Below are 24,992 nucleotides of genomic sequence, written 5' to 3' on the forward strand. Positions count from 1 at the left end.
GAGCTAAACCATGGCATCAGCCTGAGACTTAGCTCCCCGCTGACTTTGAAACGATGATAAAACACGAGGGACTGTAAAGTACTTTGCATATCTGTTTTGAACTCCCTTGACTTTGCAGCACTGGACTAGTGAAAAAAAAAAAAAAAAAAATCTCCCCCCCCCCAAAAAGATCTCTGATCAACAGAAGTTATTCTTCTCGGAGCAAAGCAGCTGTTTTTGCCAACTTTTGTTCTTACTCAAAACGCAGCTCGAGCCAAAAAGCTATATGAAAAGCAGCGCTGCGTGCCATTGCGATGCGGGTGCACGTCTGAAACTCGGGYGCCACAAAGCGCCCTTTGTTTTGCCTCCCGTCTTCGCCGACCGGCTCCGTCAAACCCCACATTGTTCGGCCCCAAACCCTATACGGGAGCTGCATTTTGCCCCGATAAATATATCTGCCGGCGCTGCCAAGATTTTATTCCCCCCTCAACCCTTCCCTCCCTCCCTCCCCGTCCACTCCCCGCCWTTCGTTCGCTCCAACGCGGCGTTTATTTTCGCAGCTCTGTAACCGGGGCGGCCAAAACGCCCGAGGTCAACACGCAGTCAAGTGCCTTCTCCACGGTCACGCCAGAGATTACGACTTGGCTCAAGCTCGGCCTAATCGCAGCGGTCACCGATAGCATTTAGAGCCCGTTTTCCGATGGGGGACGGGGACTCGTGAATATTTTAAATTAGACGTCCCAAACGGAGATCAACCTTGCCATTTTTCCTCTCAAAAGGCCACCCCGCGCGCACCAAAGCGCTTGCTCTGCTGCGGCCTCCACACGGAGAGCTTCGCAAGCGTGCCGCTTCTCGTGCCACAGGTTTGAGAGATGGGGGGAAGCTCTCCGAGCTCAGGTAGGCCTCCTCCAAGCAAAGCCTCAACCAGGCAGTGAAGGAACAGAGGTTTCTTTCCCCGTTTTTACTCCTTTAAGCCAATTCAAGATGCGGATAAAGTAAATCCATCAAAAAGAGGGCACATTATGGTGCAGTAAAAGCCGCTCAGGTATAAACTGGACAAGTCGCAAACGAATTACGCTACGTATCCCACAGTAGGGACAGCTGGCAATATTTGTACGGTGGGAAAAGCATGATGCCATCCAAAAATTAAAGTTTGCCTAWGGTCTCATGGGCTGGGGCCCAAAAAGCAAGAGGATTCACCTGCCCTTAAGCAGATCCCAGGCAATTGCTTCAGGAACTCATGTCTTGCCACAACCTAGAAGTGCAAGTGCCTCCTCCTATCAGGAAGAGCAAGTTTCCCCATTACCCAGTGACAAAGCTCCTATGCAAGATGCAGAGAGGATATGAGCAATTACACGCACTGTTTACTCCAGTTCGAAGWCTGGCCCAACACTCTAACTCTGATTTCCCTCCTTCTAGAGTAAGGGAAGCTAAAAACATAGCCTACCGGGCTGTGTCCACGCGCTGTCCCTGGCACAGCGTTGCCCTTCAGCCTGCTCCTACAAAGATTTGCTCGAGTCCTTAGGTTTAAGCTCATGCACAAGTCTTAACAAATCCACAATTTGTCTGGATAAACTGCTGAGGTTGTTTGATGAGGTGGGGAACCACCGCATTAGCCACACAAATCAGAGTGCTACAGAATCTGGGGTGCTTCTCTATCACCTATACCTAATCATGGGGTGTTTCTGAACTGGGGAGCTGCTAAATGAGTGAGACAGTCCGCCTCTGAACAGTCCCACAATCCCACCCAAACAGCATTAGGAGAGGCAGAAAGAGGCCTTCAGAATAAAGTTCTTATCACCTTTAGATTACACCCAGTTAAAATTCACCAAACACCAAAACATAGGAAAAAAAATTAAGGGTTGAGCTTGACCATCTAGAAGAYGCAGCCCGTGTTTATTTATGGAGAGGTTACCTGCTACCAAAAGCCTCATGCTCTCCTCTCCTGCCAAGCATCACCCAGAAGCAGTCTGCATGCTTGCTATTCCTAAAATCCAGCTCATCAAAACAGCACTGGCAGAATAGGGGAAAACCAAAGAAATCCAAGGCCTTCAGGACTAGACAAGTGCAGCGAAGCACTCGTCAAAATTTCCATTACTAAAAGAGCATTAGGGATATATCAACAAACACCGCATCTACCAAAATCTGTTCTTGGGTAGCTGCAGTCAAGAGCACACGGAACGTTTTCCACGATAGTCGAATGCTGGTCTACAGGGAGGGCAAAAAAGAGAAGGAAGCTAGGTAATTTAGTTAGTGAAAAAAATCAAAGCAGGATTTAGAGCAGCACAGGCCAAAGGCACCAGCAATCTACCTAACCTGACCCGGCCAACTCTGCCCTCCTTCACCCAGCAGGTCTTAGGCGCTCTCTGGACAGTCAAGTTGGACTACAGGAGGGGCAAGAGCATTTTGAACAGGATTCGTTAGCCAGGGCCAAACAGAAAGGCCCCACATCTTTTCTTAACTAGTTTAACTTGAGCCAAGTTTGCCCCCTCCCTGAAAACGCATCCRGTTTAAAAACCTCAAGGAACCCACCTCAATAAACAGTTTCAAAACCSAAGCAACGACAGCGACGTGCCGCCTAACTTCCCGTTCATCCTCGGCTCTCAAAAACCACGGCAGGGCCGCTCGTGCTGCCTCGAGAGGGGCGGCCGGGGGAGCCGGGAGCCGCTGTCGGCTCAACCCCAGCCTCAACCACCACCAGTTCAGGCTCTAATTCAAAGTGACAAAGAGCTCTTTAGATGCACTACGGGATTCGCTGCARAACAACCTGCAAGTGTTAACCGAGTTAATTCACTTCAGATTAATCGAGCCTTTGATAAGAGCACACACGAGCATGAGCCAGACGAATCTAGTGGGTTTTTTTTTTCTCCCCTTGTCCCATGTAAGTGAAATGGAGGCTTTTGTGCTTTTCCAAAGGTCAAATGGGGAGTTTAAGCTATCTGCTGCTTGTTGGTTTTCCTACTCAATCCTGGATCAAAGCAATTTCAGATGACGATGACAACCAAACTARAAGTGAAGCTAGCTGCACATCTTCGACCTCACGCTGGAGGATCAGGAGGGAAAGAGATGGAGAAAAAGGAAAGCGTCTTGGAAACAAGCTCCAGAAGCTTATAAAAATTACATCAACTGCATGCATGAACATCACAACCACCGAATGCTCCAGCCTTTCTCAAAGCACCTGCTGCTTGTCTCCTGCAACATACTCGACTACAGATCTCCAGCAGGAAGGTACGTCACTCACACGCATCCCGAACGTACGCAAATACACGGTCGCTCTTGCAAAACTTTTAAAAGTGCAGGGCATCATCCAAAGATGTTGCAAAATATGCCAATAGCTGCATTGCATCACTGCATCTAGATCAGCRGGCATCCCAAAACCCCGATTATAAAGACAAACTTTATACATGCCTCAGTTAAGTGCTGGCTACTATAAAAATAAATAAATAAATGAAGCTCACAGCTGGCACAAAATAAGGCGGCCCTCCAGCAATCCAGTACGCGTGTTGGGAAAACTATGTGGCTCTTATCACAGGCTGTACAGCTTCATGAACCTCCGACCACCTGAAACAGCCCCGCTTCGTTATCGCGCAGAGCAGTTGTTGCCACCACGTTTCTCGAAAAAGCTTTCCCGGGGACGGAGGTGGTGGCAGCATCTTAAGTTCCCGTTTCCTCGGAAATCTCGCATCTCTCAAATGCATTAGGTTTGTAGTAATTCTCTTTTTATAAAGAGAAAACGCTACCCAGGCAAGCACTTGAGCAAGGTTGCCAACAGCAATGATTTCATTGCGAGACTCTCGGTATGTGGCAATTCCTTGGAATAATGAAAAAAAACAAACCTCGGCTTTCTTTGTAGGTAGATTCCTCCTTACGGAGGAAAAGTTGAAAAACYGGACTCAAATGCCACTTAGAGGCTCAGTAAACAGGTGGGAAACAAACAGAGCTTGACATATTCGAGTTAAAGAAATTAAGACTTAAATGTTAAGATTTAAATTTTAAAATTAATGAGATTAAACAGCGCCCCTTGAAGCAAAGTGTAGTATCGGGGGCAGAGGAGGAATATTCCCCAATGCCTCTGGATGCAGCATTTAAAATWATTTCGCAATATCCCTTTCTCCACCATCTTTCGCATCCTCCCTCTCCGCCCATCTCCTTCATCCCACCTCTAATTTTCTCCCTTGGTTCGCCCTAAATCGCCCAGCAGCTGCAGACTGAGAGAGGGAACCAAGGGTTTAGCGTCCTTTGCTCGCCTTGGTCTCGAGAGCTTCACAGCTAGGAAATCACAGCAAAAAAAATAAATAATAAATAAAATAACAAAAAATAAATCAGGTTTTGGATATGTATAACCGTAAGCTGCAATAATAAAGGCAAAGAGTGGCACTTGACTGAGCAATTGCAGTGAAAAACAGTGCCGAAGCTGTCATCTATTTCATACAGGTAAAATGAGTCTCTCGTGCCTTTTTTTATTCCGCTCTTGCTTACTGTTCTTTTCTCAAACAGACAGGATGAGCTCTTACTCGTTTTGCACTAAGAAAACGTAATTGCCTTCGCTTTTTGTGCTGATTAGGATATTAATAGGCAATATAATCAAGGTTAATTGCTTTTCCCATCAAAAAAAAAAAGCTGCTGTAAAAAAAAATTAAAAAGAAGTTAGAGTAACCAGAGATCATCCACACACACAACCATGCGTGTGCGCACAGGCACGTTATCAAATCAAATCAATTAAAAAAAGAAAAACCCCACCGGCAAATGAGATTAATGGCAAAATCCAGGTGAATAACACATTTTAGAAGAAACTTATCTAGGAAAAAAGTTAAATRTAATTGTCTTCCAGATCTGTTATGATGTAATAAATGTCTATTAATGTTTAGCAGCAAATTGGGTTTTAATGATCACTGCTATTTTTGGCTGGTGGGTGACATGTAGTTTAAGTATAAAACAGATTTATGTTTTACACCGAGATGATTTTCTCAGACGACTCTCCTTGACTTAACCTCTTCACACCCCACAAGACATTTAATATAATTTTATTTCTAATAGACTGTAAGCCAATAGGATCATACTTGCTACTACCGATGTTTTCGATGAGAAATAAAATCAATGAGGTTTACGCTGAAGATAAGTGTAAGTGATTACTTAAGGGCAAGTGGCTTGGAAAATATTAGGAGGGTTATATTATTCAACCAAATGATGCAAATTAAGAAACAGCCTTGAGAGACTCGAGAGCTTCGAAACCGCCCCCCCCCGACCTTGCCGTGTTGAAATAATCTTATCTAGAGTTTGTTCCATCATGAGCATTCTCAAAATAATAATAATAAAAAATATATATAAATAAATAAATAACATCAAACCAGTCTTTAGTAAGGGAGAAACTTTACCTCAGTTTTCAATACAAGAGATGAGCCTTAAATATTCATACCCACGATGGAAAAAAAAAAAAAACCCTCCTCTTAGTCCCAAAGACAACAGAGCAGCCCAGTAGGTCGCTAGGAGAAAAAACAAACAGCACCGGCTACAGGATAGGAAGAGCAGGGCAAAAGCCAGTCCTCAGAGCGAGCAGGAAAGGAGAAGAGTAACGCAGAGGAAGCGTTTTTAGGTCAGAAAAGGTAAAAGACGCATATGCATTGAGATGAATAAATACCGCTCTTAATTGCTGGGCGTGGGATTTTTCACTACACAGGCAAGAGCGATAGGAATAAGAAATAGGCCAAGTATCGGAACAAAAAAATATTTACACAGCCCTGCAGCAAAAGTCTGTGCAACAAGAATAAGATGACTCCCCCCCCCCCAAAACATTTACCATTCAAATAGATTTTTAGATATTAACTACGAGTCAGCCTCTGATTTTTTCTGGAGGAAAAAAATACCATTTAATTATTGCATCCATTTTCTGCACAGATATGTTTGCTAGCTGCAGCCCACTAATAGAGGGCACCATCTAACCCAAAGTCCAGCTAGCAAAGGTGCTTCCCTTTCCTCCCACATTTCTTCACTGAACAGAAGATGGAGGAAAAAAGTCGCTATTTTGCAAATGACAGAGGCGCATAGAGATCAAGGCCGTGATTGCCAGTCTAAAAACTCCAAAACCAAGCAGACAGATTTTCTGCCAAGTTCAGTCACAAGCGGTCGACGTCCGGCACTTCCTTATCCCTGCAGAAACTGCCCTTCCTGATGAGAACTGAACCCAGTCCAATCTCTGATCAAAAATACCTATTAATTCTGAGCGATCTGCAGTTGCCTTCGCTTTGGCCCTCTCCAAAGGGGTTGACTGACCCTTCAAGGTAGCGGAAAACCACGGTCCCATCCCAGATCCCTCCTAGGGTTTCCCACGACGTGCTCCAAGCCCGAACCTTGACCCTAGCCAACTAGACAGCAAAACCAGAGAGCAAAGCTCTCCGGACGCACTCCCCGGGTGCCACCCGGCATCCCTCCCATTGCCTCCAAAAAGCTGAAGGACCAGACCTCGGCCAACCTTGTGTGACAYGCTGCCAAGTCCCCGCCGGGCGTCAAAACGAGCTCTGCACGGAGGTACCTCCGCATCGCCCCAAAGCGGCCGTCTCCCCGGCGCCTTCCCCAGCCTCCTCCCTAACGAGGGTCATCCTATAATTACAGACGACAGCGGTTTACAGTCAAACRGGGCCACGGCACTACAGCTGAAAGTCGGCTCTTGGTGCTGCAAAAGGAGGAATTTTATTCCRGAAACTCTTGGCGGATAAAACATTTCTGTAATATGGATCTCATACACTTTTTTTTTTTCCTTTCCTTTTCTCCCCTTTCGAAGTAAAACAAAGGCCAGATATCTGCAGCTGAAATTACACGAGGGATCTTAACCAAACAAAACTTTCCGACTCAGCTGGAATTGCACCAGGAACTCCAAGCTGAAGTCTCAGCTCTCGCGTCACCCTTTGGCATTATTAACCACCATGTGGCAGCCAGTTCATCTGATAAAACAGTAACCCTCTAATTTTTTTCTTTTTTTCTTTTTTTGAAAAAAAAAATGTATTCGTTAGAGGCCGCACACTTGCCTTCTGCAAAAGCGAAGCGACCAACTCCAGAAAGCAGGTGTCCTTTTTAAAGGGTACCATAAAAATTTCTGAACAATAAAACGTTTGGGTGGGTGAAAGGCTAAAATTAATTAATTCCTTGAGTGCTTTCTCGCAGAAATTAATTGCTAGGACAGTCAGGACATACGTGCTTCCTCAGCAGCGAACCGTCTTGGGCAGCTGGGGAAGGCATGCGAGATACTCGCCCTATTTTCATGCCTCACAGCCGTGGAGCAGTCGCAACCAGGCAAAGGAGAAAATGCACCTGTTTTAAAATTGGCCAATCTAAAAAATGCCTGCCTCAATAAGCCTCAAATTAAACACATTTCTTAATGGGCTATTATAGAGTATCAGTCACTAGGAGATTCAAGGGGAAACTGAAGGCCGTTCTTGCCACAGAAGGTTATCTAAAGCCTCCAAAGATGATGCAGCATCACAAGGAAAAAAGAAAAAATAAAAGATCAAATCACTTCTGCATTTTAAATTCTACGGTATTTACGTCTACGTAGTTGAACAGAGCTGAAACACTTCAATACCATGAACCACAAAATACATTTTGTCCTTTGCATGCTATTTTTCATGTTCTTTTCAATTCTTGGAGCAGGTTTTTAAACTTTCTCAGTGCCTCCTTCCTCCCACCCCCAAATAAATCTGCTCCTGCTTGACTTGCCCCAAAACTCAGGGCACAAAACGAATTGTTTGCTCAGATTACTGGAGGACCAGAGCAGCTGTATTCGGCGGCAGCAGCCTCATTCGTAGTACGTCAAACCGAGGAAGTGAGCTTCAATAATACTTCACGTTTTTAAATGCACACTAAATTGAAAATCCTCAAGGAAACGCAGACGCGTAACTCGGTGACAGGCATCTGGCAAAATCCGGTAGCGCCAAGCACAGCCTGAGCAACGCGACGGCTGCATCCCCGGGACTCTGCAACCAGCTTCTCAGTTTCCTATCATTAACGGCCTCGTTGCAACAGACCCTAAGCACCGCCGTTTTACGATTCGCGCTCGCGCAGTTATTCGCAGCGGCACGCGTGAACTACTGGAGCCTGCATCTGGTGCCAGCTTCTCCGAGGACGCTGGCAAAAATCCCACCGGTTTCGGCAGTAAAGAGCGCGATCCAGAGAGGRGGCCTTTGGAAACATCACCCTTGACGCAGCGAGCGGCAAGTTATTTAAGGTCAGAGCTGCAAGCGGCCCTGCAACGGAATATCTCATGCAGTCATCTGAAAAGCCGTTCACAGGACACGACAAATGGCGACTTTTTCCTACATCTCTGCTTTGACTTATTTTCCAGCAAGCACTCCCCGCTTTAGAAAACAAAAGGGACGAGCGACGACAAAAGCCAGCCGTTCCAACGCTTCGCTGAAGCAATCGCTCCTTTCTTCACTTGGTTTTCCCTACAAGGGAGATTCACAAGGGCAAAAACCAGGAACGCCGGGTTTCGAAAGTAACCAAAACTGGCAAATTGTGCAGAAAGATATATAGCGTCTTTGTTCAGCACTTGGCACCGGCGCCGATCTGAGCAAGCAAGAACACAGATCGCCTGTGATGGGAAATCTATSAGCTGTAACAGAGCCAACCGATGGCTAAAAATCTAACATTAAGACCCTTTCATCCATTGCTTACCTTACACTTACATAAGCTTAACGTTCAAAGCAAAAACACACCGAAAAAGCAATGTCTAAATTGAAAGAGGAAAACCTCATCCTAGCTAAGATGAAGGCCAAGATCTTCTGTTGATCCAAAACGACCGTCAGCATAAAGAGCAATATCAAAAATGGATTTTGGCCAAAGTGACATTTTTCTATCCACGTTGTGGATGGATAGTAACGGGAAGATGGAATTAGTCTTCAGAGAGAAGGAAGGGACAGGTTGCTTCCCGGCATTGATGTCTCTTCCAGTAGTGGGATTTAACACTATTTATCCACCCAAAGGACACACGCAGAGCAAACGGAACCAGTATCGCTCAGGATTTAGCACCAAACGCTTGGGAAAGTTAAGTGGGTAAAGCCAAAGCATTACATGCCAGTAGATTCCAGGCTGCAGACAGCTTTGGGGTGGACACTGAGGAGCACACAAGTGGGACACAATTTGCTATCAGAGATTTATCAAGGAGCTTCTGCATCATTTCCTCCTCCTAACCCGGGAATTAAAGCCATTGATGTGCAGGGCTTAGATCAGCTGAGCTGATGGATGGAAAAAAAAAATATACAAGCACATCCAAGCAAGGAYGGAGAAAAATCCTTCAGCTGAGTTGTGGGATGGAGAAACATCCAAGCACCTTCTCACCGCTTCAGTCGCGGCTGGGGGGGGGAAGACAGCAACGCCCAGCACAGACACCTCTGCTAAGGCCAGGGACTGAGTCTTCATTCCGGAGGAGTCATGCCGAGTGCCATAGTCACACGCTGACAGCAGACAACCAGATGTCTTCTCCCAACAGCAGGGCTGCAGAACTTCTAGGAATTTCCTTCCCTGTTACAACCCTTCCTTAAAGTGTCTCATGTTTTCAGAGGAACATGGTTCACTTCAAAGGCGAGAAAGTTAGGCCATAGCTCCTGGARAAATTACGTCATTCTCTTCCTTTGCAATTCAACTTGTGCAAACTCTCTTTCAGAAAAAATAGAAGATATAGATTTGCTGTTATTCCAACATTGCAAATCCGCATGATCTTTATGCTTTCCTGAAAACCACCAACCAATTGCAATATTGTTCAAGTGAGTTTTTCCAATTACCCAGTTAGAAATTACTCCTGCCRTTCAGGGGCAATAACCCAAGCAACCCCCTCCTCCCCTTCAAGCCCTGAAATYGCAGTTTGCTAGTTATAAAAAGCTTTGGTCAGGTGGGAGCCTTTTGGGAAGGTATCAACCACCTTCTTCCCCCCTGGCAAGCTGCATATTCCTCGTCTCCATACATCCTACGGATGTTGGAAGCACGATCTAGAACACGGATCTGGGATCAAGGAGCTAACATTAAAAAGGAGCAAACCAAAACAGCTTCAGCAAGTTCTCCCTGCCCCAGCTCAGCCAGGRAACTTGCTCCTGCAAGAGGGGGACGAAGCCCCTTCCCCAAAGAGGCAGGGGCTCTGCTGCAGCAGCAGGTACCTTCTCCTCTCTGAAGCCCTGCAGGCCTCAGGTTACGAAAAAAAGCATTCCCGTCTCCTGTATAAATCGAGGCCAATTTCAGGATTGGACCRCAGCAACGGCCAGGCAGAGAGCGGTCCCGCGAAACACGGCAACGCGTTTCACGGGGGCTTTCCTCYCCGCTCTCAGCCTACACCCCAAGTGCCATGTGGAGAGCTGGCAAAAGGCAGAGGGCAGATGTCTGGAGACATCGTAGTTACTACGCTAACTGCCTGCAAGTTTACTTGTCAAAAGGTGATCACCCTTTCTTCTGGGGAGGATTCATTTTAAACTTCCTTTGCAGCTTTGAGGGGCTGACAGCAAATCACTATTACACAGTCCTCAAAAAGCACTAAAGCGCTTAGCAGCCTGATTAAAAGGCACGCTTCTTGGCCTGAAATGCCAAATATTAAGCAAAAACTACAGAGGCAGAAAGTAACTAAAAGATGACGGCAACAGAAACGCTCTCTGCGGCCAGGAAGGCTCTCTCCAGGCTCACCCACCTACGTGCAACACTGCGCCAGGCTGGACATCCCAGGGACGCACAGCTACGTCACCAAAAAAGCTCTACGTGAACACAGAGAAGGGCAAAGGGGGAAGTCTGCTGCCTTTGACCAAACAAAAAGCTTTCCCCCGTCTTCAGAGGGTTACTCAGACGTATGTACGGTAATAAGATGACAAAACCCACCATGAAAGCAATTCACTTTCCAGCAGTGTTTCGCAGAGACAGAGCTCCCATTTGACATCCTTTGATTCAATCTGGAGTTCATTTCCTGCAGACTAGAGAGAGCATTAAATGCCCACGTGCTTCTTGGATGGAAAAAAAAAATTAGAAGGCTTCCTCATTTTCTAAGCGCCAGTGCATCTGCTTTGGGCATTCACATCCTGCAAATAACACTCCCCACCAAGAAGCAGTCGTTGGTCGTGCTAGTCCATAATCTCACAAGCCGAAAAAGGAGGTTCAAGTGACAATTCAGCTCACAGACGGGCAGGAAGCCCCAAACTTGCTTTGCTTTTTGGAAGAGCATCAGAGATGCAAACTGAGGTCGGCTTCATCCAGCYCCAGCTGACATGAAGCAAAGTAGAGGCTGTCCAGACCCCACCTTYGCTTCAAGCATTTAATGGAGCGCAATGGTGAAATCACAGTTATTCCAGTCGTAAACACAGGAGAAGTTACAGAATTAATCCTTTTTCTTTCCTAGGAAAGTGTTTTAGAAGGGAACTAGCAACGCTGTTCAACAGAGGTCTCAAACTGGATGACGGAGTAATGTGAAATAGGGGAAGGATCCGGCAGCATCTTGCTGAAGTTTGCTAGCTCCGTGCGAAGACACTGCTCTTCAGCCGAACACACGTACCCTGTGTCTTCATCCCAATTATTTTTTAAAGGGTTAGAAACTTTTACCCCATCCAAACATGGCTGTAGAAAACTGTGCAATAAAAAAGGATACCTCCACAGAAAGTAGCCTTCACCAGTCCAGGAGGAGGTGTGAAGCATCTATTCTTTCTTAAGCACCAAAGCATCTTGGTACTTTCTACGACAAACTCTTTTGGGGAGGGACACAACCATTTTTATCCTTTACAAGGGGAGGGGAAAAGTGGCCAAAAAACACACTATGAGGCCAGGGGAAAAGCTCTGCGGTTCTCAAAATATAACATCAATCGGCAGTCTGTACCATCCGTTTGCTCTGGTACGTGATCAAACTGCCTGCCCGTTTCTCCACCAAAATTCAGGTCACTGTCCCTCGTTCACAGTGTCACAGCAGCTCTGAAAATACACATCAGAGCATTAGCTCAAATCAAACTGCCAAGCATCACTGCAATGCAGGTCAAGCCTACAAACATCTTTCTTTTTTCTTTTCTCCTCATCCTCTCTCTGCACAAAAGGTCAAGCTTATTCCCACCAGAAGGCCAACCCTGACCACCGACGAGCAGCCGGATACAGCAGGTGAGCAGAAGCGTCCACCCCGTTTCCCTGCACACCAACGCTCCCTGTTAGCACCGAGATGCTCAGAAATAGGAAACCACATGCCACGTCCCACAGAGGCTCCCTCGACAAGCGCCAGGTATTTTCGGCAACGTAGCGAGCGCCAGCGTGCACGCGTACGCCCTTTCCTCTCCTCCCCACCGGCAGCCTGCAAACAAGCACCGAGATGGCCCCKTAACAGCAGCCAGGTTTTTAAATAGCTGCTTCTCTGAAGGAAACTTCAGAGAAGAACTTCAGAGCAAAACAGAGACTTTGGTAATTAATTGTTCACAAGGGTTTTATCTCCACAGGGGAGGGATTTGGGGGTTTTAAACTTTCAGCCAGCAGATGATGATGAAACTCCTCTCTCTGGGGTTGACTGACCAGCAGTAAACAGCATGTGTATGCTCACGGGTCATTTTTAAGCTCATTCCTCTTTTGCATGAGTTTAAACAGAACCCAGCGCATGTTGTGCCTAAAGTCACAGCAAACGTGCAACAAATGCAAGACCAAACCTCAGGACTAGTTAATTTTTGAAAGGCGTTACCTGTTGCAAAGTCTCCACTTGGCTCTGCCTGCGTGCATGTGTAAATATACGTGCACAGAAACACGTAYGATCCTCTCTGGCAAGCACACAACCGAGGGAAGCTCTTGGCCTCCCCAACGAAGCCRGAGCCATCCTCTGCTTTTAAGCAGCGGTTCATTAACACGTGCCTAAGGCCAAAGCAGCCAACACGCACCAAAGTAGCACAAACCAGCCATAGACAGGCAAGGATTGAGCTCAAGTAGACATTCTTCCATCATTTTTCATGTGCTGTGTCACAGCCTCCTCTGCAGTGCACTCTACCACAATAGAAAAATACTGATGGATATGAATAAATGGGGAATTGATTCCTAGCTGCAAACACGAAACATTAACTTTATCTCGGCCATCATAGTTTTTTAATTAGAATAATAAATTTCTACAATAAAAAGCCCTATTTCCTGCAGACCCAATGGTTTCTATCGTAATTAAAAAAAAAGGCTGCAGTAATCAGCCAAAATAATCCTAGAAATGGCCTGCAAGCGAAGGGGCAACTCTGCCAGCGACAGCAACCTGCCTGTAAAAGCAGCGTTAGGACTGTACCTCCCCAGATACGAGGTTCTGGCACGGAAACACATCATCATCTATCAAGTGTCCCCCAGTAAATCTGGGCAAACACTCRCTCTACAGTAAGTACGAGGTAGCTTTCACAGGGAGATAAACTACCCCAAAGTAGTTCATATTCACCCCAGGACAAGAGCAGATGCGTGCCCATAGACTATGGCCGTGAAGTCCTGGCATGGGGTATCTTGCTGTAGTTCCCCCGTGACTGAGATACCTAGCTGTGGGAAYAACCTCTGGGAGCAAGCCCACCTCGAATTTCCAGATCCAGAATTATACTCGAGAAGAGCAGTGCAAAAACCTAAATCAGGCCCTTCCTCACTTCCCAGCTCCACAACTCCATTCCCTCCCTCAGCCGGTGTTAGTTTTAGTTCCTTGGATCAGGAGCAAACAGCTATCGTGTTTCTGGCCATCAGTCAGCGGCAGCCTGTACATTACTACTAATAAAAATACTTTATAAAAACATTATAGACTCACAATCTATAAAACTAAATAGTTATAAATAACAGTGCTGCAGCTTATTCATTATTTTCCAAAAGAAAAAAAAAATCAGAATAGTGCCCCATTTAGAGGTCGCTTGGACAACAAGACACAGACTCAAAGCAGGCAGGTACCGCTGCCCGAGCTCCAACACAACCCACAGCTTTGCACTTTGCTGCACATCCCCACAGGATAAGAGCAATTTATGGACAAAGCACTTCACCTACAGCACTGAAGAAGCAAGACCAAGGGTGGAAGGGTGAGAGTACGGTGCCCAGGGCCATGCCTGGAAAGGCAATGGAAACCCAGGAAAGTTCAGGGACTCAGGGAAGGCGACAGCAAGCGCCAAGCAACGCTTTTTGTTACCACTGCCAAGGCAGCGCCACGCTGACCGGCGTCCAAGGTTTCGCTGCAAACCTGAAACTCGGCCCGAGCCCCATGAAGAGTTCGCCCGAGAGTCAGCACCGTCCCACCACGGGGGCTGCAGAGCRYGACAGCCCCTCGCGTTCTCCGCYGGTGCCAGGGAAATACTCACGACTTCGACTCCGAGCCAGATGTGAACGGATGCTTTGGCGCAGTCCAAACCCACCACTGACCCGCAGYGTTTTGAACGGAAATTCAGAGGGTTCCCGGGGAAGGGAGAGAGCAACGCAATCAAAACCCGGCCAACGCATCCCAGCAGAAATTTCTCCTCCTCCAAGTTCAACTTTCAGCCAAATTAGGCTGCTCGTCACGCATCAGTGGAAGTAAGAGTTCTTCTTATCGTATGCTGTCTTGCAATGAGAAGGGGACACAGAACACGGGATTTGGGAACCCAGGTTCTGCTTTCACCTCCACATCTCGCCCATGGCATGGCACATGCTCCTCACCCACCTCGTGGCACGGAGAAGGCTCTCAACCCTCATCTAGCTACAGTTTCCACGACCCCCCTTAGACGGTCCCTCATCTCCGCTCATTAGAAATGTAGCAAACATCAGCACAAACCTGCCAGTTTCYAGCAAAGAAAAGCATCTTTCTAAGCTCACTAAGGCTGTAACCAAACCTTACCAATTTTGAGGCAAGACAAACGCTGAAGGGACCTCTTGGCACACCGGTTTCCAAACCAGAGGGAGGGTTTCTTGCTCTTGATCCTCCCTTTTGGAGTTTTTTGCAGGAGAGCTGCAAGAGYGCCTGGCCCGAACAAAGGCGTCCTTCACCGCTATCCGGAAGCCTGCAGAAGAGGCTGATGTTAAATGTCATGTTTTACACTGCTATCTTGCAGGCCTCAAGAAAGAGCTGAGCTTATGTCATCGTTTCTGGTTGTTTTTCCTTCTGCAGAGATACAAACCTTGGCACAAAGGCTACTTTCAGAAAGATATGTTTGTTGAGCAAGATAGCGCTACAAAAACAAGAATGCTTTGAAGATTCCCCCCTTTTTTAATTACAGAGTTTTAATGTAGGTTAGTGAGAACAGATTATTCCACTACTGTTCACTCTGAGCAGGGTTTATCACCAAAACCCCTGGGATTCAGAAAAGCAAGTTGCTGAAGACAAGTAAAGACTGCAGAATCTGGCTCAAAGCACATTTGTGGAAATAACAGCCACCCGTCTCTGCAAAGATCACTTAACACTGAGCTGGCCCATCTCTGCTCAACACTGATGCTCTGCGAGGTAGCTCTGCTGAGAGAGGACTCAACAGCTTCTGCTTCTCCGATGCTGGCCTCTCCTTCCTTCCAGTCTCCAAAAAGTCACTTTTTCCACCCACATTTTCTCCCAACTTACATCACTCTCTTTCCCCTTCAGCTGCTGGAGCAGGTTTCTAACCTCACACGCAGGACCGACGACTAACGTGCCGGTTTGCAAACACAACCAGACTCGCGGCTCTCCCCGCAGGCGTTCACCAACGGGTTTTAGGAAACGGCCTGCACAGATGGCAGCAGATTGCCGGGAACCCGTTTAATCCTCCCCCGRGCGCTTGGAAGAAGGCATTATTCCTTGGGCAGGCAGCACTGTTTTGAGCTGCTGGACCAAACTACGCTTTTATCAGCATCGGCGTTACRGAATAGACTGGGGCAGTTGACTCCAACATAGCAGTGCCAAGGCACTTTGCAGACGCGTCGGTCAGCGAGAGCACCAGGAAAGCCCAGGGACACGYGGAGCTGGTGTTGCACGAGAGCACAAAAGGGTCCATCCGCAGCGATCCCTTCCAGGCACCCTCTAAGACCTCTTAAACTACACTGCATCTCTTTTTTCTAAAAATCTCTCTTAAAAAAAAAAAAGAGAGAAGAAAAAAAGATAGAAAGAAAGAAAGGCCACCTTCCTGCACCTGCTAGAGCATCTGCAAATGGCAACAGATTTAGGATCGGGCCCAAAGATTAGAATAACTTTGTCTGCTTGTGGTGGTGAACTCGCATACAGCTTGTTTTGGTTACCAGGCTTTAAATAAAGTAAACTGCATATTTCCGCAAACCCRAGAGCCTCAAGGCACATGCATATTTCTGTCAGAGGTGTGACTAACACATGTCGACACACCTGCAGGATGTTTAATCAACCCAGCCCAAGCACCAGGAAGGCGACCAGACACCACCTCTTCCATGGCTTCGTTGGCTTTGCTGCTCCAGGATACTTGATCAAAACTAGCTCTCACCTGAAAACTRTAATTGCAATTTGCACATTTGGGCTTCACAGACCTTCAGGAGGAATTTTAAGCTTCTATAGGGACAATTTTCCTAACTCATCCCAGCTTTAAAGGCACTCACTTGACTTAGAAGTGTAGCCTTCAACTGTTTTTAAGGAAACTACCAGCCCTAACAGGCACATGGCCACAACCTGAAGGACCACGCAGCCAACGGCGACAAATTTTAATGGTACCACCAGGATCTGTGTTCACGTCGCTCACCTACAGCTCGTATCTTTCCCCATACCACCTCTTCTCTATTGGCAGCTTCTCCCATTTTTCTGGTGGTGGTTTTTCAGATGCAGCCAGGCAAGCAGGGATTAATCTGATCACTTGATTTCCACGATTAATTATCTTCCAATAAGCAGCTTTCCCCCGCTCTCCTTCTGCAAAAGCAGTTAGTACCCAATTTGTCCCATCAAATCCCTTTTCCTTGTACCACGGCTCCAATGAGTAGAGGGTAAAGCCCCGAATCAGTGCTGCCTTAGCTAAGCACAGAGACCCACAACCAAGAAGCAGAACCAACGACCTCGTTCGAAACCAGCTCCGGAGCCGGGCGACGACCGCCGGAAAGCATCCCGCGCTTGCATCCCGTGCTTGCATCCCGTTACTTGTCACGCGAGCTGGTGGTCCCAGCTGTTACGCCACCGGCAAAAGGATGACGAAAAGAAAAACCAGCATCTCCCGCCTTTAAAAAGGGGGATAAGCCTTCACCTATCTTTCTCTTCCCACCGCGGCCAGGACCACCTCGCCCCGCCGCGGCACCATGCCTCTGGCAACAAAAGGAGAAACCGCCCGCGGGGATTAAGCCGCAGACAGCAGCCCTCACAAACAACCTAATTTTCTCCCCCGAGGCGGGCCGCGGGCGCTTACTGTTGTTCAGAGCCATCTGCGAGGAACGGCATATTTGCAAATAAAAGGAGATTAGGGCGAAGCATTAATCCCACGTCTGCTGCTCATTCATGCCATGCCCCGAAAGAGAACCCGCATACAACGTCTAAATCTTCACATTCACTTCCAAGCTACTAGTAAATAAATAAATAAAAAAAAAACCCACATGCACACATGTAATTAAGAAACGCCCAAAGCTGGGGTGTTACTTTTTATATCARCTAAGCCGCAGAGCTGTACTTGGGGAATGCTCCGGAGAACTCTTTCTTTTTTTTTTTTTTCGGTTGTTGTTGAGGAAACCTAAAGGGATTTCGAAGCACGAGTTGCACAGCAAAAATTATGCTACTTCATTTCGTAGTCACATTTAAAAAAATAAAATAAAAACCAGAACCAAATCAAATGAGACAAACCCATTTGGCCTTGTTCAGAAACAAGATTCTTGTACAGAAGCAGCAGCAAACTTCCCCCAGCTGGCAGGGAAGGGCCAGAAAGACAAACAACTTTCCAATTTAAGCTCCAAAAACATTTAGATGCAACGGACYGCGGCTGCTCACTGAAAGCGCCTGGCACCCGCCTTGGTGCCGAGACCATCAGCTCTGCTCTAGGCACCCACGAGAGTCGCTCCGTAGCTCGCCTTTCCCCATGAGCTGCAAGAACCACCCCAAACCATGCACATGCCACACTCTTCTTAGATGAGCACAGAGCAGGCCAATATAAAATACCAGTTTTCAGCATATGCTTTCCCACCAGACTTCACCACCTAGGTTCAGGTCCACCTCCCAACACCCTCCTACCAAAGGAGAGAAAGCRTTCACCTTTCACGTTGAAGCACCCRAYGGATTCAAGAGGGAGTCTCCTCCAGCACGCTCATGCTTTAAGCGCAAGGGCTCTGCAAAGTCTCCTCCCTACCCAGGCCTCCTGCGTTARCGGGATAACTTCAGGCCAGGTGAAGGTGGTCTGCCCCATTCACCACCGGCAGCTTTGGGCCAGGTGGTCACTGCCCCCACCTGCACGCGCTTAGGGCATTAGCCCTCAACTGCCTTGCAAAGGACAGTGGGATGRTGAACATCAACATTTGAAGAAAAATTATTGTTTCCAGCAGCGCACATCTCTCCTAGCAGCTCTCTCTCAGCTATGCAAGACCCGAATAAGTCCGTTTCCTCTGAGGAAGACTAGATCAGTGAGCTGTAACTCCTGGAGAAGGTGTCCACAGGACACACAACTATTTTCCACTTCTAAACACTTCAGAAACCAACCCAAGCGTCACTCAACCCGACTCTGTTTTGGCACCCGAGCGGCATTACACCCACCCCTGAGTTGCAATGCCATTAGCTTAAATCAGTTTTTACAGCCAKTTCACCGATCGATAAAATGAAGAAGCATGACCGCAGAGAAGAATCAGCGTCTGTAATCCCGAGATTACATAAATCCCGCTGGTCAATCACTTATTAATGGCTGTTATATTTATTGGGGTTTATAGCAGGCCTACAAACCCGAGCCATCAGAAGCATGTGGRGAGACACTGTTTAAAAGGGGAAAAAAAAATCAAGAAAGCAAGCGATTTGACCAGCTGACTCCTTGCCGTGAGCACTGACAGAATACAGATTTGCCTCTGCCTCCCTCTTCACAAACCTGCTAATGAGCTTGCCAATTAAGAGCCAATATGAAGACCTTGGAGGGGAAGCTGTCAAGAGCACGAACTCTTGGGCCTCCTGCAAACAGCCGTGRGACTTCTGCTGAGGTCCACCTCCAACCCGCCTCGCTGACGCCAACCTTGACCTCCCGCGAGGCAGTCCTCTCGCATGGCAAATCCAAACGCATGTCACGTACGTGCATTAGGGGTCCCGAGGCTCGGGCCCCGAAAATAAACACACACCGAAGAACAATAAAGCTTCTCGTGCTCCTCATCATCACGGAGACCTTGCTAGGTCAGGTGCTGGGAAACCCTACAAGATTTAAAAAAAGCCACCTCCCCCCAAAAAAAAACTATTTATACATCATCAATTCTACCTGACAATTCTGATAATTTAGGGCTAAGTCGTGGGTTTAGGGTTTTTTGTTTTGTTTTTTGAGAGGAGGCTTTCAGTTTTTGCTTCTGCTTAGGGAACCAAGGACAGTTTGGGTGAAGAAATTTGGGCACCGAACTCTGTTCAGATGTTCCTGTGCGTCTTCCTCCCCTCGTATCATSAGCAACTAACTTAGTGCAGTTTATAAAAGGAAAAGCGAAGGGATAAACACTGTACTGGCTCAAATTCTCCAATAACGAAGTCTCCCAAGTTTCGGTGCCATCGGCTTCGAGCACTCATACCAGCAGCTGCCCACCGTAGCCGGCACCACGGTGACAACCGGACGGGCCATAAACGTCCGACCTTCTGGCAGCCGGTTCCAACACACCCATCCTCCAGCCCCGGCACGTCGTTCGAACAAACAGGCCAAATTCATCCCAGAACCGCTCTACTCTGTCTTTCTTGGAGCACCGAAGTTGCATTTCATTACAACACTCACGTCCAAGGGGMTGCCAGGAACAGAAAGGAACTGGACTCCTGGCCTAGGTTTTCTCCTCCATCGATCAGTCCCCCATGTATTTCGTCGCACCGCCACGAGGAACCCTCTGGAAATAACCTTTAACAGAAAGCTCTGTTACCGAAATAAAGAAATGCCATCGCTTCTCTGAAACCGTATCCTTCTGCTGAAACTAATTATGGGAAAGCTGTTGCTTAATGAAAGTTTGCTTTAATATGACTTATGCAATTCATAAGTTTGCTTTGGACAGCATCCAGGTTTTTAAAATTAAATATTAGCAGCCTGTTAGCCTATCAAGCAAACCTAAGCATGTCAGGTTAGTATTTTAATAGGGCTTTTTCCCTTTTTTTTCCTCCTTCCCCCCAAACTCCCCACTCTAAGTCTGGCTTCCTAATTGACTTGCTGCTTTAAAGCCATACGAAACAGTGACTTCTGAAGTCCTTAGACTGCTCCCACTGCAATCACTCCTGCAAATAAAGCACCAGTTTGTGGCTATCCGCAGCGTCCATAATRACCGCGCCGCGCCGTTCAAGGGTGGACGGCTCCTTCCTGACAGCTCCCGACTCCCACCGACTCATCCTTGCACTGATCAGCCACGGTAAGCCGCCTCCATCCAACGGCCTCCCGATCACTGATGGATTTTATCATCAGCGAGCCCGGCCATAAAACTTTCTTCCTGCTTCCGATGGCAATAATTTATAGATTATCAAGACCGCCCTTTATTTACTGGGTCTTCGTTTCAATTTAGGGAAGCAGCACCAGAAGCAACTAATTTCCTGCTTCCCGTAAGGCATTCCCAAGCGTTCCTGGTGCCCTTATCTGCCTGCTCCTGAAATGACATTACTTTCTCTGGAAAACCCGCCGGGGGCTCACGGCCAGGCTGCCTGTGGTACCCGCATCCCCAAGAGCTCCGAGAAAACCCAAAGGCTGCAGATCCTAAACGATTTTTTTTTATTATTATTTAAGAGAACATAATGTCCAATGGAAGGGGTGCGAGGTGCTGCAGTTTKTTCGCGTGCAATTTATCCTGCTGCCGCCTCACCCTGCATCCGTGCTGCTGCAGACAGTGAGTAATGACTCCGAGCTGGAGCTCCAGCRCAGCAGTGTGCAGACCCGGGTACCTGGGCTGCAATCGAGAAGGAAGAGCAAGCAAGCGGGGACAGACAGATGGGGCAAGAAATTCCCCTCTTCCTCGTGTTTTCAGCACTTGCAATGAAAAATGTTTCCTTTTGCCTCAGGGGATCGACTTAATGATGTAAAATCCACGCGTAAGAGTCCACAGGGCGCGTGCGGAAAAATAGGCCTGTTGTTCATCCTCCTGCCCGCCGATCCGCACAAAGAAACAGGGATTTCAAACACACAGCAAGCCTGATGTTGTAATTTATGACTTACTCACATTAACTATTCAGTGCTATAAATCAAGCTCTCCATGTTCTAATACTTTGTATTAATACATCACAGCTTTTGCACAACAGCATCCTCCTTGCATACATTTGCATCGTTCCCCCAAAATAAATGTATGCAGAAAAAAAGGTATTGCATGAAACGCTTGGAGCAAACCTCTTGGAGAGTTTAAGAGCGGGGGGAAAAAAAAACTAAAAAAGAAACAGGCAGGCAGCATCTTTAAGAGCAAATATCTTTAAGGTAGATTGGCCAAGCAGGGCGCGCAGCGGTTTGAGGGCACGGTGGCCAACCTGAGACCGCAACGCTCCGTATTACGGCGTACGACGAACCGTGACAAGAGAGGGAGCCTAAACCCAACAGCCCTGTTTTCCCCATTTCTTTCTACAAACCAGCCTACCTTCTCCCAYGTCGCCCTGTGACCGCCTACCACGAGCTGGTATCGCCCCAGAGATCCCCCAGCATCTTCTCCAAACAGAGAAGCTAGCTCACCATTTTCACCGAGAGGTTAATTTTCAGGGGACAACCGCAGCGCTCCCGTTGAGCAAAGTTACCAGTTGGATGGGAGGAATTACTACGCCCCAGGTCTTGGTGTTCACCCTCCAGCCCCATCACACAGGGTGAGAGGTACCCAGGGCTTCGGAGCACCACCCCTTGCCGAGGAGTATCACGAGCTGCCCAGGTCCTGCCGCCCAGCTACCCGTCCTGCTGCCGAGAAGCCCTGCGCGGTTACGGTAGGACGGCTGGGGCTTACTCTTGACGGTTTGGCCRGAAAATTCAAGCTATTTCCTCTACTGGACTTCTCCTAAACACTTTCTCCTCCCGTCTTTTAACTGAGGAAGCCACACACTTCAGCCACAATAGCGTCAAGGGAAACAAAAAGCTACTTTCAACCAACTATTATCTCCTCATTCAAACGGCCATGCTAGGCTAGACCAGAGGTCTAGACRTGCTATTATATCTTCAAACATCACCTACGGCGGACGCCTAGCCCAGAGCATTAGGATAGGGCAATCGTACAGCAATAGCCCTCCATACGCTCTCCCACACGCAAGCAATTCAGGGACCCGAAATTAAGCAATACCCAGCTCTATACACCAGTCCTTCCAAAACCAAAGGTTTTCATTAGTACCAACCCAGCTGCAAAAATATTTGTCAGTGCCTCATTAATGCCAAATGAACCCTGCAAGCTCGCAGGTTTTCTTAAGAGATCCCGAGACACTTGAAAGGTAGGGGTTTTTTTCTGTACTGCGTACTTTTTTCCTCCCATTTAAGCCCAAAAGCTGGTAGCAATTTACAACAATTTGCAATTTGGACGGTATGCACATACGCATGTGCCCGTGCATGCACACAAGCCTGAAAAGTCAGCAAGTCTCTTTTAGAGAAAGAATCCCGCCRCGGGCTTCTGCGCTTAGTGCTTAATGGTCAAAATCAGGTATTTGTTGGCTAATCCTAATGAAAGCCTCTGGCAAAACACTTCATGCAGGCAGATGTTCCTCAGAAGGAAACAGCACTGATCAAACACCTTTATTACCAAAATGGACTTTTCAAATTCCTCAATCTYTCTGCTGCAAAATCCTAGACGACACCTGCCTATAGCTATAGGTGCCTATAGACCAGAGCCCTCCTGCACTTCCAGTGAGCTCCTGCATAGTCCAGCGAGGCAAAACGCAGCATTTTTATACATCACGGCTGGTCAGCATCTCAGAAAGCACCAAGGTGCAACGCAGGGCTCAGTTTTTAGTACTGCCGCTATTAAATTTTTCAATTTTTTAAGACATGACTTATTCCATCTTCACCAATTCTGCAGACTGGTTGCTTGCCTCTTTGCAAACCAGCAAGTTTTTAGAGCCCACGAGTCCGCAGACCTCTGAGGTAAGGCAAAAAGGCAAAAAAATAGGCTGCATCATAGCGAAGCGCAAGTAAGGAACGGATGCGATCATGCCTGCCGCTACGACGCTTTGGGTGTTGCTTTTAAAGGAAAGCAAGGTCGTAACTCAGAAGTATTTTATTTAATGAAAAAAAAGAAAAACAATTGCTCACGTGGGCTTCAGCATACTCCAAYAGAGGCAGATCAGTGGAGATTTTTCCCTTCACAAAAAACGTTCAGGAAATTACATCCTGGCCAAGCCTTCCCCCATCTTTTTGWCAGCAAATCCTCTAAACCCCCAAAATGCCAGGAATTAAAAGCTAAGGTTGGCAATCTGTCGGTGACATATGTTCGGGCAGCTTTTTTTTTTTTCTTTTTTTTTTTTCCACTGCGTCCCAAGATAAGGCTGCAGTTTCAGCCTTCAGCGACGGAATTTCTCAGCACCGCTCGGTACTTGCTGGTTTTTCATCCTCCCCCTTCCCTCTTCCCCTTCCCCTCCTCTAATCGACGTGATTTACGGGGGCTGGTGGCTTTTGCCTCACCGCCTCCTTTTTATTCTTCTAAATTTACCCTCGCCATAGGAAACAGTGACTTCTGAAGTCCTTTGACTGCTCCCACTGCAATCACTCCCGGCTACCGACGCTCCCTACACCAGCAAATTCAGCCCGGGCGCCGAGGCTCCCAAACCCAGCAGCCCCCAACTCTTTTYTTCCCTAGCAGAGATTTGCAAGTCGACAGCAGGGAGGTTTTAACTTCCCTAAATTCCCTTCGCCTAGGAAAGGCATTGCGAGGCTTGCCCAAGGCCAGGCAGGCAACAAAATCAATGGCAGGATTAAAAAAAGCCTACGAGGCGCACGCCACCAGCGCCTGTCGCGTTTAGCTCGTTATAAAGCGGGCTCCACACCGGCAAAGAAACGAGATCGGGATTTGTTCGSTTGCGGCTACAGGCTCCATCACCTCGTGAAGAGCTGGCAGCTCCCGAACAGTTGACTTCCAGAGAGTTCAGTTAAATACAACCCTCTCGGCCTGAGCCGGGAATAAAATCTATTCCATTTAATGTGATTTCAGCTAGATCTGAAGACTTAACAGCCAGAGAGCTACGTATTGATTATGCCGCTTCCATTCTGATGGAAAAGACTTTGAAATAGCACCCGGAATCCAACAGTTTCCTCGATGCCATTAAGACGTGCTATCAAAGGTTTCCTAATACCCTGTTTATTTTTATTATAAAGCAGCATACTCCTAGGTATCTTTTTCCAAGCCCCACGCCCTCTCAGGCATTTACTGGCTCGTGAAACAAATGCACGCRTACAATTATATCCCCGTGCACACGCACATACGTACTCATTCCTCCACACATATCCCTCCTACGTATGCTTAGGGTACAAACACAGAGAGACTGAATTGATTTTGGCGGCTGGACCAGAGAAAATGCATGGCTAGATAAGCTATTAAGCTTCCTTCTCCTTCTAATGGGTCGCAGTGATTTAGCTCCCTGCCCTCAGGGCTTGTAGGTAGATAGGGGCGAGTCTTCAAATTGCCTCCCTAACTCATTAAAAACATCCATCGGGGAGCTCTCCTCTGAAGCTGAGCGAGCATCATCTACGTTCAAGCAATCAAAAGTGTTTCTCACCGAGGTCCACTTGTCTTCTGTCCTTGCGCGTGCTCAACGCGGGCCCCGCTTGCTCCTCGCAATGTAGCTCTTACACTGGGAAAATATTTCTTTCCATCTTACGTCACCGCAGAGAGACAGCGGGGGGAAAAAAAAAGAAGCCAGCGTCCCAGGAAGGTCATAAATCAGACAGCTTTACTCACCGCAGACGTATCCCGAGCTCTAACTGAAAAATTAAAGGAACGCGTTGTTCTCCCAGACGCCCGTAAGCTGACTGTAAATAGCGAACGTGTGGGGCTGAGCTACAGAGGAA

At 47.4% G+C, this 24,992-nt stretch overlaps 1 protein-coding gene across 5 annotated transcripts in view; it reads right to left on the reverse strand.

Annotated features, from left to right (window-relative positions):
- Positions 1-24,992, reverse strand: part of ADGRL3 (adhesion G protein-coupled receptor L3) — a 359,836-nt gene that overhangs the window by 239,788 nt on the left and 95,056 nt on the right. The window lies entirely within an intron of this gene.

This window comes from Rhea americana, unplaced genomic scaffold (assembly GCF_003343005.1).
Source record: "Rhea americana isolate MKP2758 unplaced genomic scaffold, rheAme1 scaffold_107, whole genome shotgun sequence".
Lineage (NCBI taxonomy): Eukaryota > Metazoa > Chordata > Aves > Rheiformes > Rheidae > Rhea > Rhea americana.